Source organism: Mustela nivalis (assembly GCF_964662115.1).
Source record: "Mustela nivalis genome assembly, chromosome: 9".
Taxonomy (NCBI): domain Eukaryota; kingdom Metazoa; phylum Chordata; class Mammalia; order Carnivora; family Mustelidae; genus Mustela; species Mustela nivalis.
Genome location: NC_139028.1, coordinates 44,014,908 through 44,034,033, shown reverse-complemented (window position 1 = coordinate 44,034,033; position 19,126 = coordinate 44,014,908).

Here is a 19,126-nt window from a genome sequence, read left to right as displayed (position 1 = left end):
GTACCCCAATGTTTATAGTAGCAATGGCCACGGTCGCCAAACTATGGAAAGAACCAAGATGCCCTTCAACGGACGAATGGATAAGGAAGATGTGGTCCATATACATGATGGAGTATTATGCCTCCATCAGAAAGGACGAATACCCAACTTTTGTAGCAACATGGACGGGACTGGAAGAGATTATGCTGAGTGAAATAAGTCAAGCAGAGAGAGTCAATTATCATATGGTTTCACTTATTTGTGGAGCATAACAAATAGCATGGAGGACATGGGGAGTTAGAGAAGGGAGTTGGGGTAAATTGGAAGGGGAGGTGAATCATGAGAGATTATGGACTCAGAAAAACAATCTGAGGGGTTTGAAGTGGCAGGGGTGTGGGAGGTTGGGGTACCAGGTGGTGGATATTATAGAGGGCACGGATTGCATGGAGCACTGGGTGTGGTGAAAAAATAATGAATACTGTTTTTCTGAAAATAAATAAATTAAAAAAATTAAAAAAAAAAAAAAAAAAAGAACGTGCAGGGATTGGCTTCCTCTGCCCAGTCCAAGGCCACACTCTCCCCCTTGTGTAAGGGGACCTACTGCAGTCCCTAGCAGTCATTAATTCAAGCCCAAACCTGTCACAAAACAACAAATTTCTGATGATTGGGTGTTGATTAATAACTCAGCTGGTTTTCAAACATCTTGGGTAGCCATTAAAAATAGGAAAACATACAGTTCTTCTTGAAGCGTTCACTTATTCATTCAATCAGTATTTATTGATCACGTGTATGCCAGGCATTTCATAGAAGACACACTATCTATCCTCCAAGAATAGATTGACTGTGAACTTAAGGAAGAGCTGACCCTAATACACAGGCATCCTGTCTGGCCAGTGGTTCTGACACTGCATTGGAGAAGAAGCATGGATCGTTTCTCCCATCCCAGTCTTCTTTTTCCACAATCTCTGTACATTATCCCTTATGTTGTAACTGGATGACGTGGGTTTCATTACGTCTTCCTCCTTTTCTGCATCACTAATCAGCCCTTTCTCCCCCAGCTTCCCTGGGCCAGTTAACCCTGCCAGTGTGGGGACTCCTTTCCTGCTGATACCTAGACACAGAAGCCCAGAAATGCTCTGGAAGTGCGCCTCCCTTGGGAACCAGGACCTCTGACCCCGCGGAGCCTAGAGGTGTGGGAATGGGAAGAACAGAATCCCCAACAGAACTATTGAAAGTGAAGAAAAGTGGGTCATTCTGATTTTCATCCTTTGGTTCCCAGGTCTGTGCTTCTGTCTGTTGGGATCATAGCATCACATTGAGTCTCTGACTTAAGGCGTAGACTGAAACCTGAAGGATAGCACACTTCTCCTACCACTCGCATTTGTCCCAGGTCTTCCTCAAAGCAGATGCCATGCCAGGATTAGATATTAGGAGAGGAAGGAGGAAAGAAGGTCTTAGACTGTGGGGCAGTCCTAAGGATATTTTGGCAAGGTCAGCAGGAAGTATTGCATCTCTCAGAAATCCACTGCTTTAATATCCTTGCCACACACAGGCATCACTTGGGGCAGCCTTGGGGGAACGTAGTGATATAGTGGCAGTAGATTTGGCCAGGAGGAATATCTGTCGATTACATTCCCACAGCCAGAAAGCTGAGAGGAGCTTGGTGCATTTTCCTGGCAACATCCCGCTGTTCTAATCACTGGGGACGCAGGAGTGAGCAGGACAGATGTGGTCTCTGCCTCCTGGATCATACAGTCTAGCATGGGAAGTTAAGCAATCATAGCTTAGTATGACAAGTGTCTTGAAGCACAGAGGCAGGGGTTCCCAGCCCAAGGGAGGGAGGGGGCTCAGGGAGAGCTTCCTGGGGGGCCATCTCATAGGGTAGTAAGGAGTCAAGATTCTACATCCGTGTGAATCCAACCTTCCCTACTTTCTAGGTCTGTGTCCTTGGGCAAAGCTGTAACCTCTCAAAACCTCAGTTTTCTTATATACATAGTGGGGACAATGTAGCACCTCTCTGTAAAGGGGTAGTGGTGATGAAATCCCACAATATACCTGTCGGTCACTTAGAGGAGTGCTTGGCTCTCAGGGCCCCAGTGCGCCCCTGCCTTAGCACTGGGGCTGCAAAAGCAGGATACTCAGTTCATCTGGGGCCCTGCCTGGAATGTTACACTCTCCTGTGTTCATCTTCCAAGAGTCAGAGCAGCCATGCCCCTGGGAAACCTGCCACAGTGGTTTTCCAGATTGCAGGGTTGGTGCCTCCCATCGGCCATCAGCAGGGAAGGTAGGTAGAGAAGCTGTATGGTCCTCGACTGAGATTCCTTGCTATCATTTAGGGGCATTATCAATGCCTTCCCTTTCCTTTATCCAGATTTTTCTCCATAGTCTCTGGGGGGAGATTCATGGCAGTGACCCCTCTACCCCATTCCACCCAGTGCTAGGACAGTCAGGCAGCAGAATGGTGTCCTCCCTGCAATGAAGCTGTTTTTGTCCCCTGCCGGGGCAGAGTCCTTTCCATGCAGGTAGCACCAAGGCAGCTGTTGAGCTCAGACCTCTGTTAGAAAGTGGTGGACCACGCTTCGCTGGGCCCCTGCTCAGTCCAGGCTCCCCCTGACCTGGGTCAGCCTCTTCTCCTGGGAAGGAGGGTCTGGTGGTCCCTGGGGGCTAGCCTCTTGGTTTTATCTCTTCAGAGTTTGCCTGTCTTCACCTGCCTGACAGCTTGTATATATGACTTGGATTTCAAGTCCAGATTTGTCTATCTTTCCTCATAAGTGGTGAGGTCTGGAAGCCTTGCAACATCACTTCTTTTCTTTTCTTTCTTTCTTTCTTTTTTTTTTTTTTTTTAACTTTTTAGTGACAAATCTGGACGAATTTTCTTTCTGTTAGCTTCTGCTCTTAGACAGTACTGGGTCTATTAGCCCAAAATTTCTGGCCCCCACCCCGCAACCGCTGGTCTAAGCTTCACCAATGAAACGTGTATGGCTGGATTTTTTAGTCAAGGACCACTTTAGAACAAGAGGCAGGTGAGCAAGATATAGTTTCATTTAACTCTGGCCCAAAACATGAATGATAGTTTCCCTACAGAGTTCAAGTCACCGGAACTGCTCAGCCCTCTTCGATTGTTTAGAACCCTCCAGGAGCAGGAGAAGTTACAGATAAGCACCTGCTACTTCTCGGAGCTGGTGAAGGAGAAAGAGGGGAGTGGGAATACCTAGTTAGTGAGCATCTGCAATGGACCCGCCACTCCTCCAGACAGTTTATAATTATTCTCTCCTTAAATCCTCATACCATCTCTTTGAGGCATGTGCTTTGACATTTGTTTTATGTAAATGCAAACAGAGCATCAGGAAGAATAAATACCTGTCCCATGATCCCACAGGCAGGAAGAGGCAGATCTGCTATTGGAGCACCTGAACCCCTACACAATCTTTCTCGTGGTTTGCCCAGTTGATTTTACTACTTCTGCCCAAACAACTCTATTTGACTTCTGGTCGTCCTGTTCTAAAGCCTGTTGCCTCCTCCTCTGCTCTTATTGTTGTCTAATGGCCATTTCCTGGCACTTCTTCTTTCACTGTATTTTTGGTATCCAAACTACCCTTTCTGGTGCCATGTTGGTTCAGGCTATTGTCTTAAAATAACTGCATTGATTGCTTATACAGTCTCTTTGTCTTCAGCTTCCATCCTTATAATCCGTACTGAAGAGGAATCTTCCTAAAATTGTGTTCTGAACTTACTCGTCTCCTTCCCTGCCCCTTCAAGGCTCTTTCCTCCTGGTGGCATACAATCCCAAATCCTTAGCTTCATATTTAAGGTTGTCTCCTACCCCCTTTTCCCACATCTCATGAATTTTTTTTCAACATGAAAACATCACTCCTTGCAAACCAGTCTACCCACTATCTCCAGAGCACACTTAGAGCCTTTCTGTCTCATGGCCTCTAATTGTGTCATCCTCTCTTCTAGGACACCTACCAGAGGTCACCCCCTAGCCATCAGAAGGAAGCCTCTCTGTATGTATATATCTGCACTGGACAAACACAACTCATAAAATTGGTGGTCTTTTCCTAGCTAAGACCATTTCCCCTGGCACATTAGAAGTGTTTGAAGGTGAGGACTTGAATTTCTCCTTCACTTTCCCTCCTCCCCAACTGTGTCTATCATAAAAACCAGGTGAAGGGTGGGTACACAATTAAATGAGTTAGCTACTTATTAGAACCAGCAAGCAGTAATTGCAAAGACAATATCACCATATATCTAGCCAGTTAATGCTGGAGGCCAGGGTCAGTAGAAAATGACAATCCTGTTCTCCATCTTGAAGCCAGAACCGGCTCCCCTAACTTGCTGCTTAAGGAACACTTAAGCTGTCTCCCTCCTTCCAGCCTCTACCCACGAAGCTGTCCCACTGTGACCGAGTATCTTCTGAAAGCCTTGACCTTCCTGCTCTTTGCTTCTGCTGTTCTTCTCGTCCTTTTTGCTGCTTTTCTTCTACCCCTCTTGTGGCTTCTCAAATGCTACTTTGGAGAGAAGGAAAAGAGCCCGCATGATCAGACCTTTAGGAAGTCACATTTCAGGTCCTTTTAATGAGGGCAGCTGTCCTGACATATCTCAAAGAGTTGATGTCATTCCCAGAGAGTGTGGACCAAACCCCAACATTGTAGGGTGAGGAGTGTCTGCTTCACAGCAGACTCAGAGGACTGACAGCAGAGTGCTTTGTTTTGAGCAGGCTCTTTTCCTTTCTGACTCTATCAGCCTGCAAAGATCTGTAGCTTCTCACAAACATTTCTCACAGTAAGACGAAGCATGAGGATCTAGGACAGGGAGGATGCAGGTCAAACACTGTGGGTTGCATTTAAATATCTACTAATTTTGTTTTCTGGTTCTCAGACCTATTTCTTTCTGCCTCCAGCTTTAGACCTAAGCCTGGGTTAATTTGCTCCATGAGATGACTGTTTATCATTATAATTCATCAAGTGCTTGCAAAGCCTGTGCAAATATATTAACATGGGCGGGCCCATCACTGCAATATCAATTCACATTTGGAAAGAATGCCCCAGATTACAAAGCACTTTCATGCATACTGTTACATCCAATTCTTGCATCACCTCGGTGTGGTAGGCCTTAATAGATCTTGTTGACAGATGTGGAAACTGAGGCAAGGTGTAGGGAGAGAGAACTCAATGTTAAGCACATGCTATGCACCAGACACTACAAGGTGCTTTTATACTTCATCCCACTAAATCCTCATAATCCCCCTAAGAAGTAAGGATTGGTGTCTACATGTGTGTTTGCATCCCTGGAGAGAGAATGATCCACTGTTTCTTATGTCTCCTGTCAAACACCATGCTAGGTGTGTTATAGAGATTTTTCCATTTGCTCCCCCTTGGCTCTCACTCTATTCCTATGTTAGTGATGACATGACAGCCATTAAGAAGTTTGATAACTTGTTTAAGGTTACTCAGCTATAAGGAATAGAGTTGGGATTTCTAGATTTATGGTGATTAAAGCTCAGCCTTTTCCACTACTCCACTGATGACATATGCTGGGGTCACCCACCTGGCAGATAGGATTTGAACTCACAATTTTGCATTCCAAAACTATGCCAGCTTTTTTCCACTGCACTGCTGCTTCCAAGTCAAGTGGCATGACAGTGACATTGATCCCCATACACTGTGCTGCTGAAAGGCATAAGCAGGTAATGCAACTTTCACAGATCCAAGGAGAAATGAGAAAAATGAAAGCAATATGGTGAGCTTTTCAAGAAGTTAAATTTATTCGATGTAAAAGATTTATATTTATTCTGAGATTAGTCCTTAAACATTTTGATGTTAAATATACCTTCTTCTATGAAACACTAATAATTTAAGGTAAGAGGAGGTTTTTTGGCCTTTAAAACAAACTGCACTGAGGGCACCTGGGTGGTGCAGTCGTTTGGGCATCCAACCCTTGCTTTCAGCTCAGGTCATGATTTGCTGGTCCTGAGAGTGAGCCCCTTGTTGGGCTCCAAGCTGAACATGGAGTCTGCTTCAGATTCTCTCTCCCTTTCCCTCCTGCTCTGCTGCCAAGATGCCTAAACCTGCAACAGTCAACAAGCATAGTCAAAAAATGCAAAATAAAACAAAGCAAAACATGCCTCCTCTCCCTGGCCAAAGGACCAGGAAAGGGGAAGCCAATCAAGGACTGAGCAGGGAGATCCATATCCAATGGTGGCAGAGATGGAGGCTGGTGAACCCCTTGTGACCCACACCACGTACAGCTCTGCCTGCACCAGCAGGCCTGGAGGCCCTAGCTCTCAGTAGTAGCAGAGAGCCATTCAGATATTATGGCTCCTGGTGGCTCCTGGCTCACTACCCAGGGCTGGCACCAGCAGAGGTCCTGTACTCTGTGATTGTAGAATTAGCCAGAGAAAATGCTCTCCATTCCACAGGTCTGGTAGCCCCTAGCCTTCACCTAATGCCATTAGATGTTCTTGGAAGGCACTCTTTTGACCTACAGGTGGCATCAACAGGGAATCAGTAGAAGCTCAAGCAGAGTCAGGTGAACAAAGCAGTTTAGGATAGCATTGCAAAAACTCAGAAAACTAAATTGTCATTGAAACTATAGTTTACCAAAGTAGGTCACAACCTATGTGCTAAATGCAAACAGGGTGGTTCCCTACTAAAATGGAATATTTAAATAGGATCAAGAATCCACTAATATAATATCTGAAATGTCCAGAGTACAAACACTTTGTATACAACTACAATTCATTTGTCATACCAAGAAAGAGGTATATCATAGTCTCAATGAGAAAAGGCAATCAACTAATGTCAACACAGAGATGAATCAGATGCTGAACTATTGAACAAAGACTTTAAAGCGGTAACCATAAAAGTGTTCCAACAAGTAATTACAAATTCCCTTGGAAAAAATAATAGAATACCTCAGTAAAGAAATAGAAATACTGGGCACCTGGGTGGCTCAGTGGGTTAAGCTTCTGCCTTTGGCTCAGGTCATGATCCCAGCATCCTGGTATCGAGCCCCACATCAGGCTCTCTGCTCTGTGGAGAGCCTGCTTCCTCCTCTCTCTGCCTGCCTCCCTGCCTGCTTGTGATCTCTCTCTCTGTCAAATAAATAAATAGAATCTTAAAAAAAAAAAAAAGAAATAGAAATACACACACACACACACACACACACACAATGTAAAAATATCAAATGGAAAAAGGTAGAATGAAAAATACAGTAACCAAAATAAAAAACTCACTGGTTAGACTCAAGAATAGTGTGGAGAAGATAAAATCTGTGAATGTGAGGACAAATCAATAGAATTTACTCAGTTTGAATAACAGAAAATAGTCTAAAAAATTTTAACAGAACCTTGGGGCTCCTACAGAACAACAAACTATCTAACATTTATTTCATCAGAGTCTCTGAATGAGAGAGCAAGAATGGGGGGCTGAAAAAGTATTCAGAGAAATAATGGCTGAAAAACCCTCAAATTTGGAAAAAGGCATAAGGCTATGGGCTTAATAAACTGAGAAATACCCAAATAAAAAAGAAATCCAAGACATATGATAGAACGTCTGAAGACTAAAGACAAAGAAAAATTATAAAACAACCAAAGAGTGATACAGTATCTATACAAAAAGACCGATCTGAATGTTGGCAGCTTCCTCATTCAGAAAAAAGCAGCCCAACGCTTTTCAAGTATAGAAAGAAAAGAACTGCCAACTACAAACTCTGTATCTGGTGAAACTATCCTTCAGGCACAAAGGGGAAATAAAGACAATCTCAGACAAAGAGAAACTAAGAGAATTTGTCACTAGCAGCTCTTCGCTTAAGAGATGGCTGTAGGAAATTCTTTGGACAGAAAGGAAATGATAACAGAAGAGGGCCTGGAACTTTAGAAAGAAAAAAAGAACAATAAGATGGGAAAAACAAGGGTAAATATAATAGATAACTCTCCTCGTGAGTTTTTTAGATCATATTTGATGGTTGAAACAAAAGTTATAACAGCATCTCTTATGGTGTTTGAAGGAGGAGTCAAGATGGCGGAGGAGTAGCAGGCTGAGACAACATCAGGTAGCAGGAGATCAGCTAGATAGTTTATCAAAGCATTCCGAACACCTACAAATCCAACAGGAGATCAAAGAGAAGAAGAGCAGCAGTTCTAAAAACAGAAAATCGACTACTTTCTGAAAGGTAGGACTGGCAGAGAAGTGAATCCAAAGCGACGGGAAGATAGATCACGGGGGGAGGAGCCGGCAACAGAGCACAAATCAGAACTTTAAAAAGTCTGCTCCATGGGGGGATATCACTCGAGAGGCTAAGCCGGGGTGAAGCCCACGCGGGGACAGCGTGGTTTCAGGTCCAGCAGGGTTACAGAAGGATCAGGGTGTCTGAGTGTCATAGAGCTCACAGGTATTAGAGCAGGGAAGCCGTCTATAGAGATGGAGCTGAGGAGTGAGCTCTCAACTTAGGGTCACCTTAAACTGTGATCCATGGCACAGGCCACTGCTCTGTGAGCAGGGACTCCACAAGATCGGGGGAGACCCAGTGGAAGAGCTCAGGGATCTGTGGGGTTCAGAAACTCCAAGTGGGGCTGTGTGCCAGAGACAGAGACACTCAGTCACAGGCTGGGTGAGCTCGGAGCACGACCAGAGGCCAGGGAGATGGGAGTGATTAGGTGCTTTTCTCAGAGGGCGCACTGAGGAGTGGGGCCCTGAGCTCTTGGCTCCTCTAGGCCGGAGATTGGGAGGCTGCAATTTTCATTCCCGTCCTCCGGAACTCTACAGTTCAGGGAACAAAAGCACCCGAAAGCGAACCCGAGCGGATTACTTAGCCTGGCCCCTGGTGAGGGTGGTGAAATTCCACCTCGGGCAAAAACAGTTGAGAATCACTACACCAGGCCCCTCCCCCAGAAGATCAACAAGAAATCCAGCCAAGACCAAGTTCACTTACCAAGGAGAACAGTGGAATTCCAGAGGAGGAGAAAGCGAAGCATGGAATTCATGGATTTCTCCCCATGATTTTTAGTCTTGCAGTTAATTAATTTTTTAAATTTTTTTTTCTTCTGCTAATTTTTTTTAACTTTTACCTTTCCTCTTTTAATGTTTTTTAACTAGTTTATCTTAACAATACTTTTCATTAAAAAAAAAATCTTTTTTTTTTTTTTTTTTTTTTTTTAAATTTATTTTTTATTTTCAGCATAACAGTATTCATTATTTTTCACCACACCCAGTGCTCCATGCAATTCGTGCCCTTTATAATACCCACCACCTAGTACCCCAACCTCCCACCCCCCACCCCTTCAAAACCCTCAGATTGTTTTTCAGAGTCCATAGTCTCTCATGGTTCACCTCCCCTTCCAATTTCCCCCAACTCCCTTCTCCTCTCTAACTCCAAAAAAAAAAAAAAAAAAAAAAAAAATCTTTTTTGAAGCTTCATTATTATAGTCATATTTTCTCCTTCATTGTATCTAACTTTATTTTTTGTATACACATAGGGCTTTTTCTTCTAAAAAAATTTAAGGATTCAACTTCTTCTAATAGATCAAAATATACCTTAAATCTAGCACAGGGCTTTGGTCTAGTCTCCAGCCTGAGAAAATTCTCTTCACTTTCTTTTTCTTTATTCTCCCAACCAACTTATCTTATCAACTTCTTTTTTAGAAATTAAAAAAAAAAATGTCATCTGTATAGTCATATTCCAACCCTTCATCGTGTTTACCCTTATTGTGTGTGTGTGTGTGTGTGTGTGTGTGTGTGTGTATTTCATTCTTTAAAATTTTGGGAAGTCGTTTCTTCTAAGAGACCAAAATACTCCCAAAACTAAGTGGGTGACTCTGTTCTAGTCACCAGTCTAGAGTATATATATATATTAATATTTTCTCTTAATTTTTTTTCTTTTTTTAAATCTTTTTTTTTTTTTTTCCTGAACTTCTTTTTACCCTCTATCTTCCCCCCACGATTTGGGGTCTTCTGATTTGGTTAAAGCACGTTTTCCTGGGGTCTTTGCCACCCTTTTAGTATTTTATTCTCTCCTTCATATATTCTTATCTGGATAAAATGACAAGGCGGAAAAACTCACCATAAAAAAAAAAAGAACAAGAGGCAGTACCGAAGGACCTAATCAATACAGACATTGGTAATATGTCAGATCATCTAGAGTTCAGAATGACGATTCTTATGGTGTTCAGTGTATGTTGAGGAAATAGTTGCAAATGTGGGCTTAAAATGTGGGAAGGGTAGGGTCCTATGTGGAAGTCAAGTTTCAATATTTTATGGAAGCAATAAAATATAAATACTAGTAAACTGTGATAAGTTATATGTGTACACAGTAATACCTAAAATAACTACTAAGAAAAAGTACTCAAAGCAATCTAGTAAAACACAATATAAATAAAACATTAAAGAATCCTAATAAATGGTCAAGTAACCCATAGGAAAGCAAGAAAAGAGAGAAGAATGAAAAGGAAGGGACCCCCAAAATAAATGATAAAACAGCAGTTTCAAACCCTAATATACCAATATTAATTATTTTGTTTTTTATTTATTTTTATTTTTATTTTTTTAAGATTTTATTTATTTATTTGACAGAGATCACAAGTAGGCAGAGAGGCAGGCAGGGAGAGAGAGGAAGGGAAGCAGGCTCCCTGCTGAGCAGAGAGCCCGATGCGGGGCTCGATCACAGGACCCTGAGACTATGACCTGAGCCGAAAGCAGAGGCTTAACCCACTGAGCCACCCAGGCGCCCCCCAGTATTAATTCTTTTAAAGATTTTATTTATTTATTTGACAGACAGAGATCACAAGTAGGCAGAGAGGCTGCAGAGGGAGAGAAGGGGGAGCAGGATCCCTGCTAAGCAGAGAGCCCGATGTGGGCCTCAGTCCCAGGACCTGAATCAAAGACAGATGCTTAACCACACTGAGCCACCCAGGTGCTCCCATACAAATAATTAAAGAGTTGTTTTAAATGTAAATGATTAGAATGCAGCAATTAAAAGACAGATATTGGCAGAACAAATTAAAAAAAAAAATCACCTAGCTATATGTTTTTTAAAAGAAATTCACTTCAAACACAATAGCATAACTAGGTTGAAAGTAAAAGAACAGAAAAAGTTGCGTCATGATAACATTAATAAAAAAATTAGGAGTGGCTATAATATCAGATTAAGTAGACTTCAGAGCAAAGAAAATTATTAGGAACAAAGAGGGACATGAAATGATGAGGAAGGAACCAATTCAGCAAGGAGATATAATAATCATAAATGTGTATGTACCAAAAAACAGAGTTTCAAAATACACGAAACAAAAGTTAATACAGCAAAAAAGAGAAATAAATCCATAATTATAGTAGGGAAATTCAAAACTACTCTTAACAATTGATAGTACAATTATTGAAGATATCTAGTTGGCATTTATAGAATACTACCTCCAAAAATATATATTCTTTTCAAGTGGCTATGGAACATTCACCAAGATAGACCATATTCTGGATCATAAAATAAATCTAATAATTTCAAATAATTGAAGGCATATAGAATTTCTTCTGCCCTATAATGGAATTAAACTAGACGTCAACAACAGAAAGACAACAGGAAAAAGCTCCAAACACTTGGAATATCACAACATACTTCTAAACAATCTGTGGGTCAAAGAGACTATCCCAAGAAAATAAATGTATACAGCTGAATGAAAATGCAAATGCACCATATCAGAATTGTGGGATACAGCTAATGCAGTGCTGAGAGGGACATTTATATCATTAAAATGCAAAAGATGAAATGCCTCAATCAATAATCAAAATTCCTACTTTATGAAAATAAAAAAGGAAGAGCAACGTAATTCAAAGCTAGTGGAGGGACAGAAAATAGTGTTTTAAATAAAGAGCAAAAAATCAACAAAACAGAAAAACTAGAAAAAAATCATTGAAAACGAAATTTAGTTCTTCAAAAAACCAATAAAACTAACAAGTGGGCATACCTGGGTAGTTCAATCAGTTAGGTGTCTGCCTTTGGTTCAAGTTGTGATTCTGGTCCTGGGATCGAGTCCCACATCGGGCTTCCTGGTTGGCACAGAACCTGCTTCTCTCTTTTCCTCTGCCTTTCACTCCCCCTGTTTGTGCGCTCTCTCTCTCTCTCTCTGTCAAATAAAAGAGTTAACACTAATTTTAACAACTTTTTCTAGGAAAAAGGAGTAAGGAGTACTTCTCAACTCATTTTATGAAACCAGTATTACCTTGATACCAAAGTCAAAGACAGCACAAATAAAGTAAGCCATATACCAATATCTCTCTGGGACAGGGATGAAAAGTTCCTCCAGAAAATATTAGCAAACTGAGTCCTACAATGCATAAAAAGAAATACACATACTGACTAAGTACAATTTATTTCAGGCATGTGAGACTGATTCAGCATTAAAAATCAATCAGGAGAATCCACCACTTCAATAGGCTAAAGAAGAAGGATCATAAGATTATATCAATTGACACAGAAGTAGCATTTGACAAAATCCAATATCCAATCATGATTAAAAACCCTCAACAAGTTATGAACAGAGAGAACTACCTCAACTTAAGGAAAAACATCTACAAAAAATATGTTGAGTTAACATCATACATAATGGTGAAAGGCTGAATCCGTCTCATCCCTCTTATTCAACATAATACTGGAAGTTCTAGCCAGAGTAATAAGGCAAAACACATACATGCATATATACATACATGCATTTAAAAAAAGGGAAGAAAAGATTTGAGAAAGAAAGAAAGAGCACTAGGATTGGAAAAGAAGAAACAAAACAGTCCTTATTTACAAATGACATGAGAAAATGACAAATGACTATGAAAAAATAATCCTAGAAACTTTGGAACTAATAAGTGAGTTTGGCAAGATCAGAGGATACAAAAATCCATTACATTTCTATGTACTAACTATGGACCTGGGGAAATTGATACTTAAGAACAATACCACTTACAATTGCTCCAAAGAAAATTAAATGCTTTAGGTAAAAACTTAAAACCTGTGTGGGATCTGTATGCTGAGAATTATAAAATGCTGATTAAAGACATCAAAGGCCTAAATAAATGGAAAGACATAGGGTATTGATGAATTGGAAGACTTAGCATGGTAAAGATGTCAATTTTTCCTAAGTTGATTTGTAGGTTAAATGTAATTCCTATAAAAATCACAGGAAAAATTTGGTAGATACAGGCATATTTATTCTCCAATCTATGTGGAAAAATGCACACCCTAGAATAGCTAAAATGATTTTGAAAAAGAATATAGAGGAATCACTGTACCTGATATTAAGATCTTTTTTAAGATTTTATTTATTTATTTGACAGAGAGAGATCACAAGTAGGCAGAGAGGCAGGCAGAGAGAGGAGGAAGCAGGCTCCCTGCTGAGCAGAGAGCCCGATGCGGGACTCGATCCCAGGACCCTGAGATCATGACCTGAGCCGAAGGCAGTGGCTTAACCCACTGAGCCACCCAGGCGCCCCCCTGATATTAAGATTTAATATAGAGCTATAATAATCAGAATGGTACAGTACTGATGGATAGATAAACACACAGATCAATGGAACAGAATAGGTAACCTAGAATGATACACAAATATTCTTTTTTTTTTTTTTTAAAGATTTTATTTATTTATTTGAGAGACAGAGGTCACAAGTAGGCAGAGAGAGAGAGAGGAGGAAACAGTCTCACTGCGGAGCAGAGAGCCCGATGCGGGGCTCGATCCCAGGACCCTCAGACCACAACCGGAGCTGAAGGCAGAAGCTTTAACCCAATGAACCATCCAGGTGCCCTGATACACAAATATTCTTAACTGTTTTTTGACAAGGTGTAAAAGCAATTCAGCTGAGAAAAGATAGACTTTTCACAAATGGTGCTAGAGTGATGGATATTCACAAAGTCCTAGAATCCAGAAGTCTTGGAATCCCTGGCCTGGAGCTTATAAATTAGTGAGGTGATCTTGGTAAAAGAGGCCTACTTTAAAGTAGAGTGGATATCTTTGTCCATCTGCTGCACCTGTTCCTAACCTCTCATCATCTTTCTGCTGATCTAGCAATAAAAAGACCCAGTAGGAGTGTGGATGAGTCAGCATAATCCCCACTGCTTTCAGGACATACAGATTGAAGATCTTTGTCATCTTACTATGTGCCATGTACATCACATGTTCATCTTACTTCAGCCTCAAAATAACCCTGTTAGGTAGGGAGTGACAGAGCTGGGATGGCAGCCACATCTCTCTGATTTTGGAGCCTGCCTTCCTTACCACTACCTATTGCCCCTCTGGGACATATGCCTGACACCTCTGTACAACATTTGAATTGAAAATCCACCCAAAGAAGACAATGTCTAACTGTTGTATTCATCTTGCAGTGGGAACAGTCCTATCTATAGGTTACTGGAACCATGGACTTAACCCCAAGAACATTAAGGTCCTACTGAATTGTCGCATTTAGACATCATTCTGTCTGCTTGTATGGGAGAAGCAAGCATCTTCTGTAGCTCCTGACTTCATCCCTGGTTTCAGCGTGGTCGGTTTTTGTTTTTAACACTTTTATCAAGGGATAATATATATCCCATAAAATCCAGCCATGGTGAGCCTACAATTCAATGATTTTCATACATTTGCTGAGTTGTGCAGTTATCATCAGTTTGAGACTATATCCTTCATCCCCCAGAGGTCCCATTGTGTCTGTTTATAGTTATTCCTTGTCCCCACCTCATGTCTTAGGCAACCACTGATATGCATTCTATCTATACATTCACCTTTTTTAGAATTTCACAGAAATGGAATCATACAATATATATAGTCTTCTGCTTCCATTTTTTAAAGCTTAACATTATGTTTTTGAGGTCCATCCATGTTGTACTATGTATTAGTAGTTGCTCCTTTTAATTAAAAAATAGTATTCCATTGCACAGATATGCCATATTTTGTTTATCCATTCACCAGTTGATGGAGATTTTTCACTATCATGAATAGTTCTGCCATGAACATTCCCATGCATACTTTTGTGTGGACATATGTTTTAATGTCTTTTGGATAGATTCATAGGAGGGAAATAGATGGGGTTTATTATAAGTATATATTTAACTTTTTAAGAAACCGCCAAACTGCTTTTCAGAATCTGTACCTCTCTTTTTTCAAAAATAAATATTCCAATACAGAAAATTAAAATGTTTCTCAGTCTTACCTTGAGGATTAGGTAATGTTAAGCTAATATTAACTTTAAATAAAATGTATACATTTAACTTAAACAAAAGGGATTAAAAAGGATTTTTAAAAGGATTAAAAAAATTCCTTTTATCCCTATCATCCTCCTAAGATAACTACTGTTAACAGTTTATTGTTCATCGTTCCAGAAACATTTAATGCATATATCATATATCTTTAGATATGGGTCCAGCTGCCCAAAGGAATCCTAACATACACATTGCTTTGAATTTTTTTCAATTAATAATCTATTTTAGAGGTCTTTCCATAACAGTACATATAGTCCCAGGTATTTGTTAAAATTTTAACAGCTTTATTAAGATATAATTAATATATAATAAACCATACATATTTAAAGTATACAATTTGATAATTTTTTAAGATTTATTTTTATTTATTTAAGAGAAAGATCAGGGGGAACTGGCAGAGAGAGAGAGAGTCTGAAGCAGACTTCGTGCTGAGCATGGAGCCTGACGCAGGGCTCTATCTCACCACCCTGAGATCAAAACCTGGGCTAAAACAAGAGTCGGATGCTTCACTGACTGTGCCACTCAGGCATTCCTACAATTTCTAAGTTTTAAAGTATGTATACACCCATGAAACTATCACTGCAATCAAGTTAACGAACCGAGTTCCAAATAAAGTTGCTATGAACATTTGTGTACAAACCTTTATATGGACATATGTCTTGGGTAAGTACTGAAGAGTAGAATAGCTAGAATATAAGGAAAGCATATGTTTAGCTTTTTAAGAAATTGCCAAACCACTTTCCAAAGTAGTGTTCCATTTTACATTTCCACTCGCAGCAGATGAGAGTTCCAGTTGCTCTGCATTCTGTGTGTCTCCAGAAGTTTGATTTGGTTCTTTTTTATACTTTTGATGTCCTTAACGTTTTGAACATATGAAAAGCAATTATAACAACTTCCAAAGTTCTTATCTGCTCATTCTCACATCTGCGTCATTTCTTGGTCTATTGCAATGGATTGATCTTTCTTCTTATTACAGGTTATATTTTCCATCATCTTTGCAAACCTGGTAGGTAATCTTTGATTAAATACTAGACACTATAAATTTTACTTTGAAGGGAGCTGCTTATTTTGTATTTCTATAAGTATTTTTGAGCTTTGTTCTGGGACAAAGTTGAATTACCTGGAGACCTTTGATCCATTTGGGTCTTGCTTTGAAGATTGGTAGGTGGGACCAGAGCCATGTTTAGTTAGGGGCTAAATCCTCCGGACTACTGTAAGCCCGTTGGTGGATAATCTACCCATGTGTTGTGAGTTATGAGATTTAACATTCTAGTTGGTGGGAACAGACATTATTCCAGTCCTGTGTGAGTGCTGTCTATCCTCCAACCCTTTTGGATCATTCTATCCCCAGCCTTGAGTAGTTTCTTCACCTGCATGTGCTGATCAGTACTCTGCTAAATATTTGTACTCTGCTAAAAACTTCTGCTGACTTCCAGCGATTTCTCTCTCTATCACTCTCTTCTCTCTTGTACCCTATGCTGTAATGTCTAGCTGCTTTGGTCTCCCCACATGGTTTCCACCATCTCTGACTCAGGAATCTAAGAGATGCACCACAATTTAACCATTTTCCTTTTGTCAGATGTTTCAGTTGATTCTGTTGTTATTCTATTGTGATCTACAGCCAAGATTATCCTCATGCACATGTAAGTGGCAGATTCCTGTGAATACAACTGTACCCTATGGTAGTTCCTAATAGGCATGTTATTAGCTGCCTGGTTAACTGTGATAGAGAATACTAAATTGTCTTCCAAGAAGTTGCATTAACCTACACTTCATGGAAAGTGTATGAAAATGACTTTTGGCTCACATCCTTGCCTGCAAGGGGTATTATCAAACTTAATTTTTGCCAATCTGATAGGTGAAAAAAACTGGCACTTCATTGTTGTTTTAATTTGTATTTCTTTAGTTATGAATGAAGCTTAGTATCTCTTTACATGTCTGTTGGCTGGTTTCCCTGTTTCCACCTAGATAATGCTGCGGACAGACAACGCAGAGGCACAGACCTCCTTTGTAACAACTTGCAGTTTTTCTCCAAATGATGGCTCATTTCCCTCAGCTACATACACACAGTGGATGTACTAATTTCTAGGGATCCCTGGATCTTGAGTTCCATGCCCTCACTTTGGGAACCAGTGCCACTGCCCTTCTAAACTAATCTATGTGTCACTGTCATGGTACAAATTACTGCAATGACCAACTTCAGGTGCTTCAAGGAAATAAAGTTTGTCTTTGGTTTTCTGAAGAGATAGACCTCTCCAGTGTCTAGAAGGCAGCAGTGTAGCTGATTTCTAGCCTTCTGCATCAATAAAGCTCACAAGTACCGATGACCACAACTATTGCCATTATTACTGAGAATCCAATTCAAGATTAAGCCTTGTCATATTAAACCATTTAGAACTGTGGTAGTTTTCTGGCCCAGAGGCTGAAGAGATTGGCAAGAAAAGACTCGGAGTTTCATCAGTTCTGGATACATGACAGTATGACTTCAGCCTCTGTAAAATTTCTAGATTCAGCATCTGCTTGACTTTGGATGCTACAGCTACACTCACTTGGATGGAAGGAGCAAGGGCAGGAGGAAGCAAGGGAGGGAGGTTGGATGAGATGACTTTTAATACTCTTTTTAACTTAATGCTAGAAAAACCTTTTATATCATTAGCTCTCATAGGCATCATGGTCCCCCCACCGTCCTCCAGATCTGCAGAAAACTCACAAGATGCAAGAACTTCCACCAATTAGTATGCAGTCTCTCAAGGCTATCCTTCCTCCTTAGAGTGTATCTCAGCCATGCTCTGTTTCTTTTATTTTTTAAATAATTTAAAAAATATGTCAAGTTTTTATTTAAATTTTAGTTAATATATAATGTAGTATTAGTTTCAAGAGTAGAATTCAGCGATTCATCACTTATGTACAACGCCCAGTGCTCATCACAAGTGTCCTCCTTAATCCCCATCACTCATTCAGCCCATTCCCCTGCCCACTTCCCCTCCTGCAACCCTCACTTTCTTCTCTAGAGTCCAGAGTTTCTTATGGTTTGCTTCGCCCTCTTTCTTTTAAACAAGCTTTCAGAATAGATCCCTTTTCTAGCCCTAAAGCTTTCCAGGTTCTTCGGACTAACCACATTTTGTCTTCCGACATTTTGTGACATACCCGGAAGGTCATTTTTTATAAGGAAGAGAATAAAGATTTGTTTCAGGGAAACCAGCCACAAAACTCACATCCTGCTCAGCTTTTTTTTTCCCTACAGTCCTCTGCAGCATTGCTCACACATCACTATCAAAACACTTTGACTCAAGGGTAATAACAGGAGCCACCTGTCAGACACTGTCTCAGTCACTTATGGGCATCCTCTTTAACGGCCATCTCACTCCTGCAAAGTAGGTATTAATACCTGATTTTTAAGGTGAGGAAGTAAGCATAATTTATACGAAGTCAAAGTTATGTAGCTAGGAAATGGCAGGGCCAAGTCTGTTGAGTAGACTGCTGTATGCATTATACTGCAGTGTTCACTCTGTGCATAGCCTTGTGGGATATAGGGAAACACCATCTTTTCCTGATTTCATGAGGTTTAATTCAGTTGGGGAGATGAGGCTGACTCTGAGGGAAAATTGAACAACACTGCAAACTACATTGCTGGAGAGATTAGGCAGGCGATGATGAGTAGTAGCTGCGGGGTTCACAGGAGAGAGCAGAATGTCTTCCTATGGAATTTAAGCTCCTCTGCAAGGATGCATTTTGAGAGAAGTTGTTAGCTATTTGGAGAGAATTACTAGGTGGAAGAAACTAAGATTGAGGAGAGTGCAAAGGGCACAACACACACTCTATCTACATAACAAACACACACATACACACACTTATATACCCAACCAAGTAAATTTGCACAGTGATACTTCTCACTGTTCACAAACAATGAGCCCATTTG